At 33.2% G+C, this 25,950-nt stretch overlaps 1 protein-coding gene and 2 non-coding genes across 3 annotated transcripts in view; 1 reads left to right on the top strand and 2 right to left on the bottom strand.

The window, feature by feature from the left end:
- LOC125063124 (alpha-2 adrenergic receptor) overlaps positions 1-25,950 on the bottom strand; it is a 264,165-nt gene that overhangs the window by 74,142 nt on the left and 164,073 nt on the right. The window lies entirely within an intron of this gene.
- LOC125048501 lies at positions 21,246-21,364 on the top strand. Its single transcript, XR_007116825.1, has one exon. It is a non-coding gene; the product is annotated as a 5S ribosomal RNA (ribosomal RNA).
- LOC125048513 lies at positions 24,025-24,159 on the bottom strand. Its single transcript, XR_007116835.1, has one exon. It is a non-coding gene; the product is annotated as a small nucleolar RNA snR44 (small nucleolar RNA).

Below are 25,950 nucleotides of genomic sequence, written 5' to 3'. Positions count from 1 at the left end.
GACAATTGGTCTAGTGAACGTGTCCTGCGTTGGCATCCTCGCGACGGGACATGAGCGCAAGGGCGCCCGCAGTTGGCCGGCTACACATGAACCCCGCAAGCCCAGTCAAGGGAATTTTGGAAGGGTTGCCTGTGCCATGGGGCATGGTATCATGGGGTTCTAAAAAGATTAGTAATTTATTTGTATGACCTACTTGCTTAATAAATTATACTTTAAGTGTGTACCCGACATTTATAACTGTCGTAGGACTGGAATGCTTATGTGGTTGTAATTTATAGAAAATATAACACTACAATACAACAGTTTTGACCTTAGATTTCTGTGTCTGTTTTTTATTGGAACGCACTATAAGGGATAGAAGTCGCACCCTCGAGTCTGGCCAATTTCTTTATTTTCTGCATATAATTATTGTATAGATATTAATATCAATGAACTACAGAACTTAGTTAGATCTAGAACACCGATAAGGTGTATACTGTATAAGTAATTTTAGTGTGTTTGTCTCTCTTTGTCGGTAAGCCGTAAAGTCCGGTACAAGTCGACATTTAATCACAAATACGATAGCTTACACACTGACTGTTTGTATTGCTCGTGCAATTTAGACGATTTAGCGATTTATCGTCATTTTGCAAAAAGGTATTCGCGAGGTTTAAATCTAGTATAATATACATAAAAAAACTAGTTTTGGGAGTTTAAGAAATGTTTTTCTGAAATTAAATATTTGGTTTTTATAAACTGTTTAAATCTATATATAAGACATCATTAATTTAGTCGAAATAGAATGTTTATAGAATGTCCTGTAATTATAGCCAGATGCGACCTGGAGCAAAAAATCGATATAAAAGTAACTACCTAGCATTTACCCGAAATGTGAAGCTACAGCTGCAACTGGAAGATTTCTGTTGTAAGATAGTGAAATGCGTCCCTCACTACATGAAGAGCGTAGCGCAGGCGAGATGACGGGCCTCCACTCGGCTAAAAAGCGTAGTGCAAATTAGACTAAAGAGTTTAAGTGCTTGTGAACACTGTGAACATAGGTGTTTATAAAACAGTTCTTTAAAGACTACTGAGTGGATAATAAAGTAAAAGATATTTTTTTAATATACAGCAAACGAGCCTACTTGTCGCCCAAAAAGAGCAGCCCATAGACAAACATTTTTACCGGGTTTGAGGCATTGCCGGCGTTTGAGGGAGGAGTACACTCTAACTTTAAATAGTTGGAGATCGTATATATCGCTAGTTCGCAAAAGAAAATGCCTTGTGAAACGGTTTTTATGTTTATGTTAAAAAAGTATCTCAGTTAAATGTACATATTATTAATATTCCGAGTACCAATTGTAGTGGTAAGTTTGTTAAAAAAGAGGTAACTTTTACTTAAAAAGGTTCGAAATCTATAAAATTGTAATACACTTATGGACCTGCATAAACTTGTAATCCATACATACATATACATATTATAACTAGGTTAAATAGGCTTGATAACAGTAGGATATATATTTAATACTAAATGTGACTGTTAAACAACAAGAGTACTTGTTGTATTAACAGTGTGATTATAAATTTTATTTAACAAAGTCAAATCAGATAGAAAAGACTTATAAAGAATAAATGCTAACTTAAGAATAAATAATTAGTTATTATAATAAATCGCTCTAAGCTATAACTTAAACCCAACACTCATTCCTATAGTTCGTAGCTAACTTGCGTTATCGAACTGATGCATAGTGATGGAATAGCTTAAACGGTCTTATTTAGCTCAAGTTAGTTCACTTTGAGCACGCCACCTATTTGGTAAAGATACTTCACTAACAAAACTGGAAAGGATTTAATTACAGTAGTTTCAAAGGAATTTATACATGCTTTTGTGTGAAATAGGAGTAGATTTAAGCAGTATTATCGCAATGAAAATAGCTTCGAGCAGGTTCGAAAGGCCTTTTTGAAAGGCCAGCATCGCACTTGCGAGCCTTCTGGCATTGTGAGTGTCCATGGGAGGCGGTATCACTTAACATCAGGTGAGCCTTCTGCCCGTTTGCCTCCTATTACATAAATAAATATAGTTTAAAAAAACTATAAAACACGCTTGATGTGCTTAAAAGCGTGTTTTATAGTGTTTTTAAACTATATTTATTTTCCACTTTTTAGTCCTAGCAGCAATACGTGTTGTCTCAATTTAATCGTATTGCTTTGTGGACTTAAAAAAAATTTCATTGTTTTTTCGAGATAAACCTATGAAATTATTATATTGTCTCTGATTCTTTATAAGTGTACAAAGTTTGAATTAAATCTGTCCGTTTAAAGTGGGTCAAAATCTAGTCCGAAGGAGTCGGTTACATACATACATACATACAGGTGAAGCTAATATAAAGCGTGTAAAAAAACAGGCAATTCAGGTATTTCCGAGCAGTTATTTAAGAGGCTTCAAGAGAAGTGCATACGCATTTGCAAGTCCTGGTGTTGTAGGTATGGGGTCGTTAACCTCCTATCTCATAAAATTAAAAAAAAAAGTCTTAATATAATTTATTCATGTACACCTATGAACGTCTGCTTGAATGTATACTTCAAATTACGTTGACGGCCAGTTCCTTAAAAACTACACAAGATTTAGTTATTATACATATAATATTAGAAATGTATGAATGAATTATATAAATGGTATAGTTCTAGTCACTCAGCTCTGACGCCGTGCCTTAAAACGGCTAAATAGATCTTTATTTATCTTCGAAATTAACACTTTATTAATTAAAGGTTTAAGAATGTATTTTGTCTAATATACAACTTGCAAAGAATTTAACAGAAATAAAGCACGCAACACGTCGAAACAGTTTTATAAAGCTTAATATTAGATTTTCATATTTTCTGAAATTATTTATGTGCTTTAATCAGAAACAGATCTAAATAAAAAAGCTAAAACAAAATGAGTTCATACACAAGTATATTATTACTGCGTGAAATTATAAAAGACTTTTAAGATTTTTTTGCGCAAAATTGTGATTAATGTCTTGAGTGAAAACAATTCAGTTACTTTAATAAATGTTATTTAGCCACAGGTTGAGGTAATAAACAGACTTAATTTATTTATATAAAAAAATTCCAATACAAAAATTTATGTGATGGTGGAACACTAATTGGTCGTCCAACGAAGCGTCGTTATTCATTACGTATAATTGTATATAATTTTAATTTATAATTGGTTTAAAATGTTATGGTGATAGGTACAAAGTGCAACTGGCTTTTATATAATATTATAGGAAAAGGTTATTATATAGGCAAAGGTAGCATCTGTTTTCATGCGAAATGTCCAATCCAACTCACCTTAACACCAACGGAACAAAAAAGAATCACGAGTAATTTCTCTGACATTTAGTAAAATAAAACCTTTACAAAGGAGTGACGGAAAAATTGATGCCAGTTTTCCTCATACATTCTACGGCCTTTTAAGAATATGTACTAAATTTAAATTTGGCACGATTAATTTTTTACTAACGTTCATAATTATTGTACATTACTGTTCATGAATAAATGATATTTTGATGCCGTAGTTGATGTAGTAGTTCGAGTGAAAGTTCTATAACACGTGTAGGTACAATAAATTGTGTTCTCTACGTTATATTTGACACATTTGTAGCTAGCTTTCATAACTTGTACCGTAGAAACAAGAACTAAGCGAGCGAAATACTTCGTAACATTTGTTAATGACTGAAATTCTCTCGAAAGGCTTAACTTCTTAACTTCAACCTTTCTTTGTAACTACTTGTAACTTATGCGAACTCTTATTTGTTGTTTTTAACACAATAATTGCACCTCTATATTTGCTAAAGTTAGTGCATAACACGCTTTTGTTTTTTTGTAACACTGTTTCGGTGAAATTTGGAGGATAACTTACTATGGAATATTTCACACTGTAACACAGCATTCGTGAACTAGTGTATTGGAATTAATATAATGTATCTTGTTTTTTTGGAAAAATTTTACTGACAGAAAATGTCCCTGGACACAACGGTAGGGGAGTAGAGTATTATTAATAAAAAAAAGGAATATTTAATTATTATAAAAACTAGTAATAGCAACAGTAGTTTTTCTTTAGTTTTTACTTATACTTAATACTTAGATATTATCACCTTTATGTAATAGTTATTGTCCGTTTGATTCGCGGATAAACACTATTGGCGTGATTATAAAATTTGGTACCAAAATTTTCATAAAAAGACATCGTTTCGGGATTATAGGCATAGAAATTTATATTTCTTAAAAAGTTAATATTAAATATGCTTAACGCTTGTCCATCTGCGGCGGTATGAGGTATCACTTAACAGGTTAGTCTCCTTTTCCTGCCCCCTGTGCCTACTAATATTAAATATAATAACATAAGCTTAATGTAATCGTTATTTTTTTTTATTTATTTTGTTATATTCTGCCACATCTTATATTTACTAACTCAATGTTTAAACTGGCGCAATAATTCGGTACATTATTAAAATTCAGCTGTCAATTGAATATTAATGCGAGTTTGTTTAGGCCTTATTTCGTCTTTAACGAGTTTGCAAGCGAAAATTCAGATGCTTATGGTAATTAAACACGGAAAGGCGAATTTGATTTTATGGACGTGGCATTTAGCTTTTGGTTATAAATATTTATATTGACAATATTTTCTTAACTTTGCCGATAAATAGGAGATTTAATGGTTTGATTTTGAAATGTTCAATAACATTTTCTACGCTAATATTATGAAGAGGAAACTTGACTGTTTTTTGTTTGCATTGTATAGGCTCGAACTTGACTAATTAAAAAAAATATTCATCATTAGGATTTCACATTATTCCTTATGAACATAGGCTATAAAATATTTTCAAAAAAAGTTAAGGTATGAATACATCTATATAACATAACCAACATTGCGAAAAAAACAACAATATAAATCCCTATAGGTATCACGTACGCTGCGGAAACTATAGACAATAGAGCAGTGATGTTACAATTTATAGAAGAAATGAATGTAGATATTACTGCAAAACCCGTCTAACAGAAAAAATATAAAATTCAAAGTCCATTTTCCGAGGAAAGCTTTAGCCGTAGAGAACAGCTTGTATATTATATAGCGGCTTAGTCTTGCTTAGATAACTATATGTATTAGATGATGTGATCATTTCTACGACATGATATTCTTCACCCTACAAGCAAGTTGCGAATGAAATCCGAGGCACACTGAGAGTTCCAACGCACTATCCCAAGTCGAAAACCTGCAATAACCACTGTTCTAACAACATTTGGCGCCATATATACACGCCAAAGTATAACATACAAATTTTTAGCTTAATAACACCTTATTCAAGCATTTATGAAAAAGCCTTTGAAATATAACACCTCATTAAAATCGGAGATGTGTAGGGTGGAGCAATTTGTCACACGTGTCACACAAAAACAAGTTTCTGATACCTGGATCTACGAGATTTATCGGGTCTCTTGTGGGGCCTATATACATATTTATAATTTAATACATACGAAACAGTAAGAAGAATTACTTAAGCTACGGTTTCCTAGAAAAGCGGTGCCGTTATCTAACGGCCGTAATGTAATGTTGGGTGACGCCACCCATACGTTGTCTATAAATAACATCGGAGTAGGATTTCTAGAGAACATTGAGTGTCACCGTAACGTCAAATAGCGGTGCTGTCATTTGCATGACAGCCGTCATAGCGGTGATAAACAGTAGTCGCGCATATTGAATTAATACAATGACTTGGCAATCCAAATCGTCATTTTTTTTCCAGTGCACGATCTAACGCTCGAGTGAGTACTGAGTGACTACGATTGAATACGGTCGCACTACTTTCTAGGAAACCACAGCTTGGCCACCGTAAAGACGGCCGTTATTAACAACCGTAAATCTAGGAAACCGTAGCTTTAGTAGGACAGGCTCAGATGTGCTTTTCAACTCGGGATACTGTTTTATCTTTTTCAACGAACAGGGTCACTTAGGTTAAGTATTTACCGCCGCCCATAGACCTTCAACATATTGCAAGTGCGTTACCGTTGTTTAGTGGTAGTGGTACGTTCTATTCTTGAAGCCCTTGAATCGTGACTCATTAGAAACACCTGGAATGGCCACAGTTTCCATAAAGAGTTGGTGTGCGGCGTGACACTTGTCTTTAACGTAACTATATCTATACGTCACAAAAAATACTGAACGATATAGAATCAACTCTGTAAGACAAAATCGATTCTAAATCTGAAATGTAAAATAATACAAATTGGACCAGCAATGTTGGCAGTGTTCAGACGTAAAGATTATTGCTTACAAAATAATAATTATGAATAAATAACTTTACAACATTGAAATAGAGATAAATAACAATCACTGTAGCCGTCATTTAACGATGACTTAGTAGGTATACCAAAGAAAGGTCCTTCCGGCCTATAGGCCAATTTAAAGAGAGCTCTTTAAATTGGCCTATATAAAGAGATCTCTTTAAATTTGTCGTTAACTAATCGAGGTTATAAATACATTGAGTTGCACCGTTCTTTAGAAATTTAAATAAAATTATTTATTATAGCGATGATGTATGACAAATAAATAAAATAAATAAATCAGTAGCGCTGCAACCTCTTTAGGTCTTGGCCTCAGATTTCTGAATCTGTTTCATAATAATTTTTAAATCTAATACGCAAGTAGTTGATCAGCCTCCAGTGCCTGACACACGCCGTCGACTTTCTTCGGGTCTAAGACATGTCGGTTTCCTCACGATATTTTCCTTCACCTTGCGAGCGAATGTTAAATGCGCACATAGAAAGAAAGTCCATTGGTGCACAGCCGGTGATCGAACCTACCACCTCAGGTATGAGAGTCGCACGGTAATCTTATGAAATCAAAATTAAACTTTATGTTAAAAACATAAGTTCTTTTTTCGTTACTTTACAAAGTAAGTAAAGTAAGTAGAGAACCTAAGTTTAATATAATAAGTAATAAGTATCTTATGCCTATATTTTTCATCACAATAGAAGAAAACTGAATAATCACCGAAAAAAACAGTATAATATACCAGTGGTATTACAACCTTTTACATCTGGGCCTCAGATTTCTATATCTGTTTCGTGATCATTTGTTTTGTCTAACAGCCAATTAGCCAACCTTCTGTGCTTGACACACGCCATTGACTTATTGTGTCTAAGGCATGCCGATTTCCTCACGATGTTTCCTTCAGCGTATCAGCGAGTGTTAATTGCGCATAGACATTTCGGTTCGAACCTATGACCCCAGAGACGCTAATACCACTAAACCGACATTGCTCCAAAAACAGTATAACAAGAATTTTCATAGATAACTTTATTGTTTATTACAGAATTGGCTCAAAACTCACTTCTCGTAAGTTTTTGGCCAAGTATTGCTAGAATTGTTTTAGCAGCAAAGTCCAAAGTTACTTTTAAGGTTGAGTTTTGGAAAAGCGTACATTGGAATTTAAACAATAATTAATCGATCATTAGGACCATTACGCATGTGAATTCAACGTAATAAAATTGAAATTATACGCCTCGAATCGTACTCATCAATTTCAAATCATGCAAACACGTAGTAAATATAAATCAAACACATTTCCTCTAATTAACGAATCCTAGAACATTCAAACAATTTACAACTAAAACTTTGCAATAGTTTAAGTGTGTAAAATTGAATTTGGCTGGAGTTTAGCGAGCGTTGTAGGCACCCAATATCAATCAGGCAAATTAAATTTTACTAAAGAAATTGTGGGATTTCACTGCCCCTACTCAATATTGTTGCTTTGCAATTATAGATTTTGACGAATGAAGTCCTTTGTAGCATTCACTTAGGCAACATTTCTCATGTCTTTATGTGCCCAAACTCAACTCAAACTCATAATAATTTTATTCATATTGGTAACCAAGTACACTTATGAACGTCAACAGAAAAAATGTTGAATTGATTTTAAATTTACATTTTTTACCAGTTCGCAAGTCAATGGCATAAAGCGGGGTAGAAGAACTGGCAAGAAACTCTACGCCACTCTTTTTAATTGTCAGGTTTGAACTGTTGTTTGAACTGGAGCAAATCACTCCCATGGATTAGAATCATTTAAATAATCGTCCAATTTATATAGAGAATTCCGATGGAACTACACAATTTGATTCCCCCTTTCAAACATCGCATCTATAAGCACGCTGGAGTTTCACCCTTCGTTGTAGACATCCCCAGGTGACGCACTGCACGATTTGGTTCGTTGTTTCTTGTAAAAACGGCAAAGGAGTGGAACTCTTTGACCATTTCTATCTTCCCTAGACAAATAAGGGTTAATTTAAGCGTCAGTTAAAAATATAATCTGAACAACCGTGCCGATTGGCCACATCTCACATCAGGTGCGATTGTGGCCAAAGTATTGTAACCGAAGTCTATACATGTAAATGTCATAATATATTGCAGTCTATTTGTGTGGTTTTTATACTATTTTATTGACGTGACAACGTCTTATAATTCGATGGATCCGGCTGCACGCACGAAAAAACATGACTCATGCGGCGTTACCTCGCTCTGAGGCGTTCCATTTAAAATTGACATAATTGTATTTATGCGTACAAATAAATGTAACTTGATCAATTCAATTGTGATTTCCATTTACCTCCTTCTCTATATCCATACAAAATACCTATCAAACAAATTTTTTTTTTTTTTAAAAATGCAACCATCCCATAAATACTTGTTTATGACGTTGTCACGTTCAACTATCGTCAGTAAACCGACTTTACAGACAACCGATTTTAATATTATACGAGTATATACATGAAGGCCTGTTTGCATACAGACGCATCCTTACCGAGGCTGTTGAAGTAATCAGTCACTCGCTCATTCAAGGTTCGGCTGCAAAGATTCGTTCGGTGGTTTTAGTTTCATTAGTCTTTTCGCGGGGGTCCGCGTAGTTGCTTATTCGCGCAAGCTTATTCAGCGCAAGCTGTGTCAATTGGGTTTGCACCTATACCTTATAAGGCAAATTTTATTTGGATATGTAAGGTGCAAAACTGTTGGTTGCCTTATCTATGTATACTGATATTATAAAGAGATTTGTATGATTTTAAAAATTCTTTCACCATTCGAATGCTACATTACCACTGATCAATATAGGTTATTTTAATTGCTAGAAAAAAATAACGATACAAAACTACAATAACGTTACCCAACGTGTAAAAAATGCCTATAAAATATCTTTTATCGCATGCGCTGCGAAAACTATAGATGATAGAACAAAAAAATGTTCCACAATATTAAAGAACATATCAATATCTACAAAAAATGTCGCACACACACAATGATAGCATGTGTCTCACTCTTGTTTTAAATCAATAAAACATTTTGAAATAAAGACAAATGAATACTTCCAAACAGTGCTAAAAGACCAATTATTTTTACGACAGTTTTACTCAAAATAACTACTAGTACAGTAACAAGCGTAAACTTTTACTTCTAAACCTTTTCTCTAAATATAAATTTATTTGGCTTTAAAAGCTTTTAAAGGATTTTTACACGGTCTATTTTACTTTTAGACTTTCGAACTGAGGAACCAAATAAATAGAATCAAATCAAAATACGTTTCTTCAGTTTAGTTGCGTCTTAGCTTATGAATTTCAAAAACGTTTACAAAATTCGCGAAAGAGCAAGACTACGCCATCCGTTCGCAAAACTACCAGGAGGCTTGTTCTGAGAAGAATGGGCAAGAAACTCAGCAAGTTTTACCCTCCCTCTACATTACAATTATTGAAAGGAAAATGTCAGGAAAATAAATCATCATTATTACTTATATTTAGCGAAACGTCATTATAATTAATATCAACTTAAAACAGTAGAGAGCAGTGTTGGCCTAGTGGTTTCAGGGTGCGACTCTGGTCCCTCAGGCCCTAGGTTCGATCCCCGCCAATGTAAACCAACGGACTTTCTGTGTATCGGCACATTTAACACTCCCTCGTACGGAGAAGGAAAACATCGTAAGGAAACCGGCACGCCTTATACTAAAAGTCGACGATGTGAGATGATACTTAACTATTAGAAAAAGCAAATGATTACGAAACAGATACCACTGGATTTTCTTTGTTCCAACTTAAAAATGTTAAATTATCATAAAAGCATTTTAATGTTTCAAAGTACATTTTGCAAATGTATCAGATCCGCGTAAATACAATGCAAGTTATGCCTTACTTTTGTAAAATCACTTTCACATTGTATCTTTTCTACCTGAAGCTAAGAAATAGTCCGCCATTCGCCAAAAAAGAAATTTCAGTGAATAAGAACATTACTCGGCTCGTTTCATATAATATTCGACATAATCAAAACGCGAACTCGACATTGACTTTGTTCGGTAGGTTATTGTTCAAAATGAAAGACTTCAAACTCTTCAAAGAATAGAAAAAATAGCCCATTTTAGCGCGTTTTGAAATATAGGTATTTTAATGAAGAAGCCGCTTATAAACAATTGCAATATGCTAGAGTATTTGGACTTGATAACTTTAAAACACACGTGGTATCACACTCAAAAAAATTAAAGTGGAAATGGGCCAGTCACATTTACCGCGTTTGTGTCAAAAAGTGCCAAAGCCCAGTGGGAAAAAAAAATCCTACCAGAGTCCTGGGAAGTTGAAATAAAAGAACTAGCGGGAAAATATTGGAGATAGCTGCGAAGATAAGAGACAAATGGAGGACTTCCCTCCGTCGTAGGTTGTGTACTTATATTAAATATAATAACATAAACTTATTGTAATCCTTAATTTTTGATAACTTTTACGAATCATACAGTTGTGAATACGAATTGATGGAGATCCACGATAGTCAATAATAAATATTGTTCCGTGTTAAGGAAGGGGTATCAGTTAAAAGGGAAAAATATCCTAAAGTAAGAACCTCTAATTAAAAAAAAATACAAGTGCTTCGTAGGTGCGACTCTCAATCTTCAAGACGTACTTTCTTACCATGGAACGGACTTTTGTTTCTATGTACACAGTTCCTCGTACGTTGGAAAATAAATTTCATTGATTTGATTTTCACGTGACAACGTCTTATAAATCGATGGAGCCGGCTGCACGCACGAAAAAACTGACTCATGCGGCGTTACTTCGCTCTGAGGCGTTCCATTTAAAATTGACATGATTGTATTTATGCGTACAAATAAATGTAACTTGATCAATTCAATTGTGATTTCCATTTATCTCCTTCTCTATATCCATACAAAATACCTAATAAAATTTTCTTTTGAAAAATGTAACCATTCCATCAATATTTTCTAATGACGTTGTCACGTTCAACTATCGTCAGTAAACCGACTTTACAGACATCCGATTTTTTAGTTTGCGATATATTCAATTACAGAACATACAGATAACCTTTACTAGTAGGTCTAATTATTTGTCAAGAATCTAAAAATGAAATACACTAGGGCCTATAAAGAATATTGTTTCACGGCAATAAACATTTTAAGGCCCTTACTATTGAAAACTGAGTAAATTTAACTTTTTCTTATGCAATAAAACTATATTTTCAATAAAGGTATATGCTGAAATAAGCTAAGTTCGGAAGAAAAATACACTAAATATGAATGTGATGGCGTAGTGAAGTGAAACTAATATCGATAAAATGTTACGACGTAGTGATTTTCACTACATTGGCGCACGACACTTTTCCATATAAAATTGTATCTCTTATGACCTGGAAGTAAACGTCTCAATTTTTAGATAAAATTCTCACGTTTTGTAAGATATTGATTAAAGTAAGAAATTGTTGTAACAAGTGTCGAACGAATATTAATTATTTGTTAAGACGAAGATCGTGAACTTAACTTATTAAGAAACGCTAACTTCAAATCGAAATTTAACTTTTTCAATGACCAAGACGAGAGCTTGTCATATAACTTATATTATGAAGAAACTTTAATATTTCTTCAAAGGTAATGATAGCCCCATACTTTACTATCGACATTTGTCACATCCCTATCCACATTTAAGCCCGAGGCGTGACAGCAAGTCCTAATGAGACGACACTAGACACAGCGCTGTTGACTTAACAACTTTGCGTTCACACACATTACGCGTGCATATGCGGAATAAACCTATTACGTTGAGGCGAACTAAATATGTAACATGAATTTAAATTTATTTATCCGCTTACATATCATACAACACAGTACAAATTTTGTTAAAAGCAACGGAAGAATGATATTTTTAAAGGACGCCTCTCTTACGTATGATTAATGCAATCATCAATCTATGTTTAGATTCTTTTTTATATTTAAAGAAACTAATATGTTTCTTGAATAAGTATAGCAATGCAGCAAGGAAATTCTGCCAGCGTTAAAGGTACACTGCCACAGGGACCAAACTTTTTAAATTAGTTTTAATTTTCTTTTCATTAATATTTAATTATTTTAAAATAGGTAACAAAATTGTAAACACTGTATATTTGATTGTAATAATAAAAATAAGAGTAATATAAATTTATTCTGTTATACTAGCTAGTTATGTTATTTTAACTAGCGAACTGTGGAATCGGCTCCGGGGGGGGGGGGGTCTTCCCTCAGAGATACGACCTCCAAATGTTCAAAAAGCGAGTCTACTCCTCCCTCAAAGGCCGGCAACGCACCCACTAAAAATGGGTGTCTATGGGCTGCGTAGACTGCCCTTTTTGGTCGTCCCGCAAGCTCGTTTGCCCCCCTATTATATAAAAAAATAAAAAAATAAAGGTACTAACAAAAAAAAATGCTGTACGTAAGTAATTATTATAAAATTGTTTGCTATCTGCCTGGATGCGCCCTGCACTAAGCTAAGACCAAGAAACCTTTTTAATTTAAATTTATTCGAATATGTCGCCTAATTACCCTTATCCGAATTATTTAAAAATTATGATAAAAAGTAATGTCTCTAAAGCGTAAAACGTGTCTTCAAATTTGTCACGTAAAAACTAATTCGAATTTTAAATCATAACGCTCAAATGAACTTGGCAACTTTAACCTGAAGTCAACTTGAACCGCGATTATCTTAACGTTCGAAACGCGATTAGAATAAGGTTGAGTTAACGAGATAGAGTTCCGTTGAGGATTTGCACTTGGGAAAACGATTAGGAATCATGGAAATCTTACAATAATTTAAGTATCAATGTTTTTGATTATTTAATTTTCTTCACATTGAATTGATATGTTTGTGTTATATGGAGTACCAACGGAAAAAAATGATAAGAAAAAGGCAAAGCGGTTATTTGTTTCTCATACACACGCGCGCAAACACACGATACGCATATACACACCAATATTTATTATACGTGGGGGGGAGGCCGTTTATGGTATTTTTTTATAATCGCACTTTTAGATTATATTTTTACTGTTTTTTGCTATTGGCTACCTTAATAAATAAATATTTAGCATTTTTATGTCGCATATGCATATTATTTATTATAAAAAAATAATTTGTCTCATATTTAAAGTACAAATTATTATTTTTTTATCGACACTCGCACAATACAAAATCTGGTCTCGTTCGTTCTAGGTAGTAGTATGTAGTAGTGCGGCAGTGTGCTTTGTGACTTATTGTTTATTTGTAAAGCATTAAATATATATAAATATTTATAAATGGTAATTATTTTTTCTAACCCATATCACCTTCTGATATAATAAAATGAATTAGGAATTATTTTAGATATTTTAAAAGACTACAGAAAAACTTCAAACTTCTAAATATAGTAATAAATCTCTACGATAGATACGAATAACGCACTGACTGACTTTTATTACCGAGTGCAGAATGATGTGAACGTGAATACATAACAATAAAAGCTTTGTTAGCTTTTTAGACATATATGTGAAAAGTCTTAATGGGTATACCTAAAAAGACAAGTGGCGACAACAATTTAGGTCTGGTTCTCAAGTATCCCTGAGATGTATCAACGTATGAGTTGGATTTCCTGAGATCAATCAACTTATGTGCGATGCGCGTCTATCGAACGGAATGGGGAATTCCCCGTCGCTTGTTTTTTCGCCTGTGCACCTATTACGGGGGACTTCCCCGTAACAGCCCATACAAATTCACGATCCGCCGATGCATGTGATCACTGAGCCTTCAATGCCTGATACACGCATTAGGGTCTAACGCATGCTGGTTTCCTTCACCTTACGAGCGAGTGTTAAATGCTTAAAGACAGTCCATTGATGCACACCCGGGGATTGAACCAACGACGTCAGGGATGAGGATCACATGCTCAAGCCAACAGGATACTCAAAACTCAAAATATCTTTATTCATGTAGGTAAACCAGTACACTTATGAATTTTCAGAAATAAGTTAAATAAATTGTAAATTTACGTTTACTACAAGTTCGGAAGTCAAGGGCGTAGAGCGGGTAAGACCTGGCCCAACAAAAAAGATAGTCTATTAGCATATTTGTATAAAATTTGTCACTTGACCGAACTGACCAAAAGTCAATTTCATTAAATAAGTTCGTTAAATGCATTGAAACAAAAGAAGTGATGAAGTCCTCGGTTACCAAGTCTGACTTTTTATATTGTCAATCGAGACGGAAACAAAGAATAATTACATTTTCTTGTGCACTGATGTAAAATAAATTCAATGTTTCATTAGGGATGTCGTTTGGTTTCATTATTTTTCTAATTAAGACCCGTGTACTAATGAGATTGAGTCCTCGTGATTTTTATAGGACAAGTGCTTGCTCAAATATCCTTTCAATATCAAATGAATATTGAAAGTTGTATATTAAAAAAAAAGTACGTACAAAGTACACATGTTCGAAGTGAAACTTCTTTGGCAAAGTAATTTTTAACTCTTGTTCATATTTATACAAATCTAAAACTTTAGATTTCTGAGACTTAGAGGGAGGGAAAAAGGAAGATATTATGTTAGGAATTTAATGAATTTAATTTTCATTAAAATGAAATGATGTTTTATTACATTGTGTATTGGCTACTGACATATTAAAATTAAAAAAGTCCGTTCAAGACACTCGTGAAGAACTGCAAATGTTTCAAACATAATTATTAAGGCTTAATTCAATTAAACAATAAAAATGTTTTAGTAAAAAGTACACATTAAAACTATTGAATATGAAAACAACAATTACAGAAATGTAAATTGCTGCATAATGCTTGGATTAAAACACTCTACGGAAAATATTTTCCAACTGTTTCCTTTTGAAGTTGAAACTAAAAAATAAACAGAATATTCTTCTACTTAATTGGTTTGTACGAATACAATTTCTTACTTTTTAATACAATTTTAGACGATATTGGTTCATAAAAATAAAATAGTTTAGTAGTAAATAATATCATATTTATGCTTCATACATCTTTTTGAATATGGTAAAAAAGACTAACGTCCCCGCTCTTATTTCTATTAATAATAGTCATCATTTGAGGTCCCCATACTGAAACATATTAAACTTAGCGACCACGCATTATGTATAAGTAATTTATTAAAAATAAAACTAAATCAGTGGCGACCTCTTTAGGTCTTGGCCTCCGATTTCTGAATCTGTTTCATAATCATTTTAAAATCTAATAAGGAAGTAAGTGATCAGCCTCCAGTGCCTGACACACGCCGTCGACTTTTTGGGTTTAAGACATGTCGGATTCCTCACGATGTTTTCCTTCACCGTTCGAGCAAATGTTAAATGCGCATATAGAAAGACAGTCCATTGGTGCACAGCCGGGGATCGAACCTACGACCTCAGGTATGAGAGTCGCACGCTGAAGCCACTAGGCCAACACTGTTGACATAATAGTCATCGTTTGAGGTCCCCATGCTGAAAAATAATATACTTATTGACCACGCATTATGTATAAGTAATTAATTATTAAGTAATTTCTTGTTGAAGAAAATTACAAAACAAGAAGGTGCGGTTATAAAACGAATTACTAAACGATGAAATTTTTCGTTTAATTGTGATTGGTGCTGTTACCTCTACACCAATCACAGACACGTGACACGATCCGTCGTGTCGCTATGACAAATCATAGTGAAAGTAAATACTTCGTTTCATCTTTCATTTGAAATTCATAAGCTGCAGGTTAGCTTTAAATATATTTATTTATTCGTTAAATTGAACTTAATCAATACTAATAAAGAGGAAAGATTTGTATGTATGTTTGTAACGAATTGGCTAAAAAAGTAATGCCACGACTTAAAAAATTCTTTCACCATTGGATGGACATTATCACTGATTAATATAGGCTATTTTTATTGTAAGAAAAATATAAGGATCCCTACTAAAACTACAATATTGTTACCCAAGGTGTAAAAAAAGGCCCATAAAATTTATTTCAATGCATGCCCTGCGAAAATTATTGATGTGAGAATAAAACAATGTTCCACAATATTAAAGAACATATCAATATCTACAAAATGGTTCACCCGTGTGAAGCCGGGAGGGCCGCTAGTAGTAAATAATTAATTACATATTTAAGCTATACAATTACCATCGAATGATCCTATTAAAAAGTAAATTGTGAAATTGTGTTGATCACTATTAATGTTAACAAATCTTTAAACATCGAATCTAATTATATCTAATGTTTATAATTATTATCGATTATATATAGAGTTTCGATAATAACAAATTTAAAATGGAGCATACTGTATATTAATCGTTAAAAAACTTTTCAACCAAATCTTATCTATGTTTCTACAAGAAATGTTCAAATTCAATTCTTCATACATTTCCTTGATTCAAAAGTGTAATACTGTGCCAAGATTCTCCCCAATATAATTCATTCGGCCATTTCCCCCATTTCCCTAAAAAGGTCACAGAACAAACAATTTCCTTACGAATTCACGAGATATTCAGTAAATTTAAGCAGAAATACGTAACTTTGTTAGTCTATGTTGGGGTGAGGTTTTTACATACGATACTAAACTAGGTGTTTTAGAATTTAACCCTTTCGAAATTCCCAAAAGCAAATAAGAGCTGGAGGCTCTGACTTTGTAGAATGAAAGGCTGGCTTAAGAATAAGTACTGAGTTTGTTGCCGGCTATTTTAAAGAACTTTCTGAGGTTGCTTGTTTGACACCTGAATAGTGGTTTGAAGTTTATCTAAAGTTTGCTTTATCTAATTAAATGATGAATTCAAAAATATAAGTAGTTAGTACATGTTAACTTATATCGTAGTACTTACAAGCTTAACTTATAATTATTAAAACCTTCAAAAGTCTTGACCGATGCCGATACTATACATATTATTAGAAAACTAAAATATAATTTGGAAAACATTTTGCCCTTTAATGCTCGTTGAGCGAGGAAAGTACCAGCTCTGGGGTCACCAGTACTATCTACCTGACGCTTACTTAAATATTAAGTAGCACCCTATATCAAGGTATCCTCTCTCATACCATCCTCCAAAGTATCGAGGCCATCCGGCCACTTGCCATCGTTCCTAGTGGTGCCTGTTGGTTCCAAAATGGTTAATATTGAGTCTGATGTCGTTGAGCGTGACTTGGCGAGAAAAGAGACAATAGACTCTTTTGGAAATGGAAGCCTGGAAAGAACAATGGAGGAAAAACTACAGCCTTGGGCACGATGGCTGTAGTTGTTTTTACACGCTTTATATTAGCTTCACCTGTATGTATGTATGTATATGTATGTATGTATGAAACCGACTCCTTCGGACTCGATTTTGACCCACTTTTAACGGACAGATTTAATTCAAACTTTGCGCACCTGTCAAAGATCGATGACAATGCAATAATCCGAAAAAAAATGAAAAAAAATAAAAACAATTTAACTAAAAAATAAATTATAGTTAAAAAAAACTAAAAAACACGCTTTTAAAGCACATCAAACTAAAAACTTTTTATAATATATAAAAAATTAAACTTTTTTATAAATTATAAATTTATTTTTATTTAATTCCTACATTATAATATATTAAAAAAATGCTATCAACATTTTCGTGGATTTTAAATCTTCCACCACTATAATACTAGCTATAATTAATCAAACGTGGCTTTCTAATCCCCTAAGTTGTCAGATAAAGCCTAAGTGAACGGGTGCACTTGCATTCTAGACAAATAACTAATTACTCACCCAAGGGAAATATAATTAATTTACGCTGTTATGGTGCAAGTTTGATTTAAAATTGTTTTAGTTTAAGCTACTGTACTCGAAGTTGTTGTTTGCATTAGCTAATAAGGCTTAGTGGGTAAAGTATAAGCTGCAGAAGTAACTATACTAATGCCGCAGTGGACTATATCATATTTAAATATATTTGGTTTAAACCAACAACAGAAGCACGAAACAATTTTTTTCAATTCTATTTAACTGCTAAAGGACCGATAATTTGAGTAGAATTTCTTATTTATTTACCTTGTTATATATAAATCTTTCTACATTATTGCTACAGATTTAAAATTAAAAAGATTACAGTTGCATGTTTAACACGTTCACTGCGTAACAGGCCGATATCCTGCCGCGGTATTTCCGCTGGTGCGGACGAAGAAATCTATGTCCCTCTCGCTGGTGCGTAACGATTATCTCAGGTGTTTGTAAAAATTCGACAGGGACAAATATATATTTCATCTTGCGGTCAAAATTGTAGGTTTTCTCCATCAAAACATAACGGCAGGCTTTTATCGACCTACCACGCACTGACACTGCTTTGCATCCGCTGAGTGCGGCAGTGGGCCTATTTCAGCCCGCCCACCCAACAGGCAGCTGGCGACCCGATACCGCACAGAGCGCGCGCCCGACCAGTTAGTGTTGTGCTATCTAACTGATCTAACATAGCGTTCGATATTATCAACGATGGCAAGCAATACAAGAAAAATACAAATTTTGGAAAATAGAGTAATTCGCCTTGCAGTTATTGACAGTGATAGTGACAGCAGTGAAGAAATATTTTCCACTAAGAAAAATAAAAGTATTTCTGTTTCCAAGACAGGCATACATAAGTAAATAAATAAATTTTTCAGTTCCTTTAGTAGTAAATGTAAATTTACGGTTAATTTAACTTGACGATTCAAAAGTGTACTTGGTTACCCACTTGAATAAAGATATTTTGAGTTTGAGTTTGAGTTGAGTTTACGATAATTCTGTTTTATTTTCGATATTTCTCTGTCCCATCACTACTAAAAATATATTCTAGTGCGGTTCAGGTCGATATCGGCCTGTCGCTTTTCCTGCTTTATTTCTCATTTCCTGTTTGCCAGATCCCGGGGCGAATCAAACCTAAGGAAGTTGGGTTCAAGGTCATTCTAACAATATAAAAAAAAAATGTATACATTATGTTTCCACAAAGTTATAGCAATTTAATATATCCTAGTGCTGTTGGGTCTAGGAAGACCTGCCACGCACCGGCGGAAATATCATTGGGGGCGCATTTTGGCCCGCCGCCGCACCTGATGAAATATTATTATTTTACTTGCCGCAGTGAACGTGTTAATGAATCTAGACTTCAAATATAAGATGCCCCAATTTGTTTCATAGTGGAGAATTTTAAAAGGTTTAAGAAATATATATAAAAGTTAAAAAATTCAGTTCTTTTCACTATAATATTAAATCGTTTTCGCCTATGCTGTATACCATACACGCCTTGGCTGCATAGCACGTGGTTGGTACGCAAAAACGCTCCGCTCATCCACGTTATTAATGTTCAAGCACATACTGGAGCATGCAATTTGCATTTAATATCGCTTTTTTACTATTTTTAAGTTTACGAACTTTTATTAACTTACTATACCGCAACTTGGAATATTATATTTTTGTTATGGAAATATATTATATTATTTAAAAATAAATTTAATATTTATAAGGAGACGTTAAATTCATGTATAAAGTAATTCCTTACTATAGCTATTTAGATAAGGATTAATAAAAACTTTCCTTCAATCAGTCAATCAATCAGACAATAAATGTATTAAGTTGCTTCTTTAGATATATACATATGATTAATTTTCCATTGGAAACAATTTAATATACGACTCTCAGCCCATTAACGAATATTATTAAGATTAAAGTTTTGTATGTTTGTAGCCAACTCTAAATACAATCAAAAATTAAAAAAATTTTCCTGAGTAACATAAGATATATATACAGTCAAAACCGTTTATAACGACATCGTTTACAACGACCTATCGGTTATTACAACCAGATTGTATGGTCCCGTCCGAATCCCTATTAAACTATTCAGTAAACAAACCGCTTATAACAACATCGGATACAGCGACATATCGCTTACAACGACGAAATTTTATCGATATTCATCGGCTATAACGACCAACCGCTTCTTATCTCAGCAAAACAAACGATTTTAAATCTTATTTATAAGCATTGAATGAATATTTAGGCATATTATTACCTACGCACTTTCTCCCAACGAACAGTTTCAGCCAACAACGATTTCCGAGGCTCTTAAAAAAATTTGTTGCCTTTAACGAACAGTTTGATACTGGTGATACTCATATCTTGAGGAGTATGAAACGTAAAATGCAAAAAATATTTGAGACTGGGCTAAAAAAAAAAACAGACCAAAATGACTGATTACTTTTGTACCTAATTATCTCGTAATAAATATTTTTGTTTCTTTTTTGACTCGTTTACATATTATAATATTAACATACCATATTATAACACATACCTACCTATTCTAGATCGATAACTATGATAATATAACTATGTACAATGTACATACATATGTACTGTACTTGTGTATATGACATTGCTTATAACGACTATTGGATATAACGTCGGCAACTATACGGTCCCTTCAATGTCGTTATAACCGGTTTTGACTGTATTTCCAAAATATTTTGAAAAATAAACTTCCAGCGCGCACACGCCGCGTTAAAATTTTGTTACTTACAAAACGATTTTGTATATTATCAGGAAGTTTACCTGTGAACAAACAACAAATAAGATATTAATAATCAGTTAACTTAGCACTTATTAATTAGCGGAGTAGCTAAGAGTTAGTGTCGTCTAAGTATAATAAATAATACAGTAAAAAGCAATTTTATTACCTGGTGTTTAACCATTGCGCTATTGGGTTATTAATGGGCACACAGCAGTTTTGAATATAAACTCAAAATTAATTATAGCCAATTACTATTTCTTAAAAAATTTCATTAAAATCGGTATTATTATATTATTGGAACGAAGTTCCTTATCGCGCGTTGTGAAAGGGGGCTAGACGGAAAAAATTCTTACGAAAAGTTGTCACGACACTTTTTTGCTATAGTTGTTATATTTTACATTTTCGATTTAGCTATCGCCAACGTCCATACCACGTTGAATACACCGGTTCTCGTCCGATCACCGAAGTTAAGCAACGTCGGGCGAGGTCAGTACTTGGATGGGTGACCGCCTGGGAACACCTCGTGATGTTGGCTTTTTTTTTCGTCGTAAGATTGGTGTCGAGAAAATCTATCATACTGTTATGATACCAATTAACATATAAATTAATCGGAAGGAATTTCGTTCCATCCGGGTGTCCCTTGACACCTCTAAAGTTTTTTTTTTACTAAAGTACTCATTTGCCTGAAAAGAGATGATTTGAACAATAAATCTAATATAGGTTGGTTAGGTAATATAGGTTAACAATAATGTAAAACTGTTTTCTTCCCAATGTTTTATTCTTCGTCATACCGTATTTCCGTGGCTTTAAACGAATTTATTATGAGAAGATTGCTGAAACCGAGTAAGGTTTTAAATTTAAAAATACAACTCGCTAAGACGCTAAACGCTTTGAATAAAGCTTATTTCCGTTGAAATGTCGAGAAAAAATTGCTATATTTTATTTGACCACAATGAGCATTGTGAGCCAAATTGAAAGAGAAAGAACGGTTGTGAACTCTATATATGAAAAAACCATTGTGTCTCTGTCACACACACGGAAGTTTATAATCTGTATAACAAAATGATTGCTTTTTTGCATTATGTTAAAAAGTTAAGATGGCCGTTATTAACAACCGTAAAATAACGGCTGTTAGTTAACGGCACCGCTTTTCTAGGAAAACTATGCTTAACAACCGTAGCCTATTAAATTTAAAAATAATCAATAAACAGGTTCGGAAATCTGAGGCCAAGACCTAAAGAGGTTGTAGCGCCACTGATTTATTTTATTTTTTAATCCAAAGTAAAAATAGATTAAGTTTTTTTGTAGTCGATTTTTAAGTGATACTTTACACACTATTACAATTATTATTGTTGTAGTACCAAGATTAGTACCAATACTGTTTTCCTTTTAGCAGAAAAATCTATATCTTAATTTTAAAATTTACTGGGGACCACTGCATTAAAGCTTATATAATTAAGTTCCATTAGTAATCAGCAATTTTGTAAGTACCAAAGGTGGTTTTCGTGTCAACCATTGGGCGCCACTCTGCGTAACATTCTGTTAAGATTAATGAACACTACGGAATGAATGACGCAAACACAGCTTACAAATAGATTTACTTGTTTTGTAGCAGGGATGGCTCAAAATTTAGCTTGGAGGCCCTTTTTTAACCATCCGTTTAGGTAAAGTTATGTATGACCGTCATTAAATAAATGTTATTATCCTAATATATTTGATTAAATTTAATATTTCAATTTACTTTAATAGTTAATTGTTTCTTTTAAGAACAGGGGGGCAAACGGGCAGGATTATCACCTGGTGTTTAGTGATGGAGCTCGTGAGTGCGTTGCTGGCTTTTGTAGAAGAATACATGTGGAATATTTTTTTTTAAACGTAACCTAAGTTATGTATCTGTTACACATATTATTGTTGAATTATTTTAATATTTCTCAACATATTAAGGGAAGCTTTATTGAATTTAAATCTGAAATAATATTCTGGCCACTGCCAAAGTTCCGAAAATTTAATGACGTCAATGCGTCCCTGCTTCCAACGTATTCTAGTTTTACTGAAATACTATTTTATGACGAAACGAAAATTATTTCAATTTATGCGAATGTCGTTTTAGTGAAATTCAGCGGCAGAATATTTTGAAGTTAAGCTGCATATTTTAAGTAATATTATGTGAGATTAAAGTAGAGAATGATATTACTTTAAAAAATTAATAACTAAAAAGTCTATTATTTGTTTAGTGTAGTAAATTAATATTTCGTTCCTATTATACAAAACTAGCTGATCCGGCAAACGTCGTTTTGCCATGTATATCATTTATAATAAAAAAATAGGGGTTGATCGTAGAGGGGTGAAAGTTAGGGGTTGTATGTATTTTTTAATGTTGTATCATAAAAAAATAAAAACAGAAAAAAATATCTAAAAATAAAAAAAAAATATTTAGGGGTGGACTACCCTTAACATTTAGGGGGATGAAAAATAGATGTTGTCCGATTCTCAGACATACCTAATAAGCACAAAAAATTTCATCAGAATCGGTCGAGCCGTTTCGAAGGAGTATGGCAACGAAAACTGTGACACGAGAATTTTATATATTAGATTATCCTGTCCGATGGTATATTTCACATAATTTGGACTATGTTTGTTTTGTTTTTCCCGACTTGATACAAACCAAAGGAGGTTATTAATTCGGAAGATATTTTTTAACATACCTATTGTAAGTCATTAATTTAAACAATTTATTACTTCTCATAAAACACATCAAAATGTAGCTGTGTATGGCCGCTTAAACTACATATGATGATGATTTTTCTTTAAGGAATGCGCCAGACACATAACATCAATTTTTGGGGGAAATGCTGGTTTTCTCATAATGTTTTCCTTTACCGTACAATATATTAATTGAGCATATTGGTGCACAGTGTCTGAACGAGGAGTGAGTGATATGCATTTGTTATACAGCTATTTTTAAATCACACAAATTTAATACCGTCCCTAAATTTTAATACACACGCTAAAAGTGACATTTTTAACAACTAGACAGTTTCATAGGTCCGTAATTTTTACGAAGTTTTCTTTAATCACAGAGCAATTTCTCTTTATTAAATCCAAACAAAGGCGAACTTTTCTAATCACAATTTAAGTTGTATTTTGAGCTAAAACTTCCAAGGGTAAATCGTAGTACATTGAACACGTAGTTGTGGAACTTAAAAAGTTTTAAACGTATTTTTCTCATACCCCACGTATGAGAAAAATACGTTTAAAACTCAAATTTTTATTGAATTGATTCTTCTCCCCTCTTATAATACAATAGTATCATCGGACGTCGAGGCAGAATATGATATTCTTCCTTTATCATATACGTCGTTTCACAACAGCCTTGCGATTCTGTAACTCACTTTTCGAACTCACACAGCGGTTTTCACAGCGGCGGTCATTTTACGATTTGGCATTCTGATAAACAATAAACTACAAGCTCCCCACCTTATCAGAATGCCAAATCTTAAAATGACTGCTAATGAAATAAAATGTATTGTTTTATATATATTAAAACAAGACAAATTAAGCTATTATTTATTAAACAAACTGAATGAAAGTCTAATTGCATCCTATTAACTAAAGTACTATTTCATCTCCGATTGTTATATTGAGTTTATGTTATGATAAAAAAATACAGCACTTCTTTCACACCGTGGTAGAGTTATTTATTTTTATTAATAATATTGTTACAATTTATCGATTAGTAAACCATAAATATAAAATAAATTCACCACTATTAATTGGTGAGTGAACTGTGGTAAGACACTCACTTGATTAAGTGCAGTGTACGCGACATTTATAAATTGTTGCTGTAATTTCTCTATGTGGAAGCTAGTTTTACGAAAAACACAATTTATTGTGCTTTAAAGCTAAATAGCCAAGTTTGCGTTTCCGAGAATGAGGGCTAATGAAATAGAGATTTGTTAAGATACTTGTTTATACTTGCAAGTTTGAAGTAAGTGCTAAAGCAACTTTCATTCTAACAAAGGAAATAAAAACTTATTTCACGTACTATAAAGTAGTATAGACTTGAATAATAAACAATGGGGTCTATTATTTTTGCTTTTAACGTTTGACGTTTGATATTTGACATTTGACAACGCTTAAGATATGTCTAAAATTTACATATTTCACTATATGTAATATGTTGGCTTAATGAAACTGAATCTTTAAATTGAAGTACTAACCTCTCCATCTTTGGTAATATAAATGTTCTTACGTTATTTTTTTTAACAAAATAAGCTACCATTACATATAACACTAAAGCGGCAACTAGAAAAAATAACACAATATGAAACATTAATGGATTTAAATATTTACAAAAATACATATAGATGAATTGGTTTACGCTTTAATAGGGAATATGTTGATTGTCAGTTGTCTAATACCTAATTTTGACAAGTCATCATAGTGACTTTGACAGATTCGAAATAGAATGCGGGTTGATTAAGATATTTCCAAAAGTAAACAATACAATTGCAAAACGTATTTTATAAATTGGAAACAGCGATATTGCAAGTGACCACGTATTAATAAAATGAATTAAATTTATCAATAACAATCCGTGGACACATTGAAATAACACGTAATAATATGAAACACGAAATACATATTTGATTGGACGACGAGTTTTCAATCAAATTTGTCCCTTGCCTCTTTTAATATAATTCATTACTCAAATATGAAAATCTATTTTTACACGGAATTTTTCGAAGGTACAAAGTCTCGTAAACAAGTTAGTATTTTGTATCGAGATCTCGGGTGTTAAGAATATAAAATCAAAGACGAAATTATGGCGCGTGTTGCTGGCTAGTGATTGGTGAATGGTTCTAATTCGATCACAGACCAATTATAACCATACCAAATTCTTTTTTTTTAGGAACGAAATGGATAGGAGGCTCATCTGATCTTAAGTTATACCGCCGCCCGTGGACACTCTCAATGCCAGTGGGCTCGCGAGTGCGTTGCCGTTGTAAAGAATTGGTACCTACTCTCTTGAAGGACCCTAAGTTGAATTGTTTCGGTAATACTTCAATGGGTAGCTGGTTCCATAGTGGTGGTACGCGGTTAAAACTTCCTTAAATAACG

The sequence above is a fragment of the Pieris napi genome, chromosome 3 (assembly GCF_905475465.1).
Source record: "Pieris napi chromosome 3, ilPieNapi1.2, whole genome shotgun sequence".
Lineage (NCBI taxonomy): Eukaryota > Metazoa > Arthropoda > Insecta > Lepidoptera > Pieridae > Pieris > Pieris napi.
Note: the sequence above shows the minus strand (reverse complement) of the source record. Positions and strands in the feature narration are given on the sequence as shown.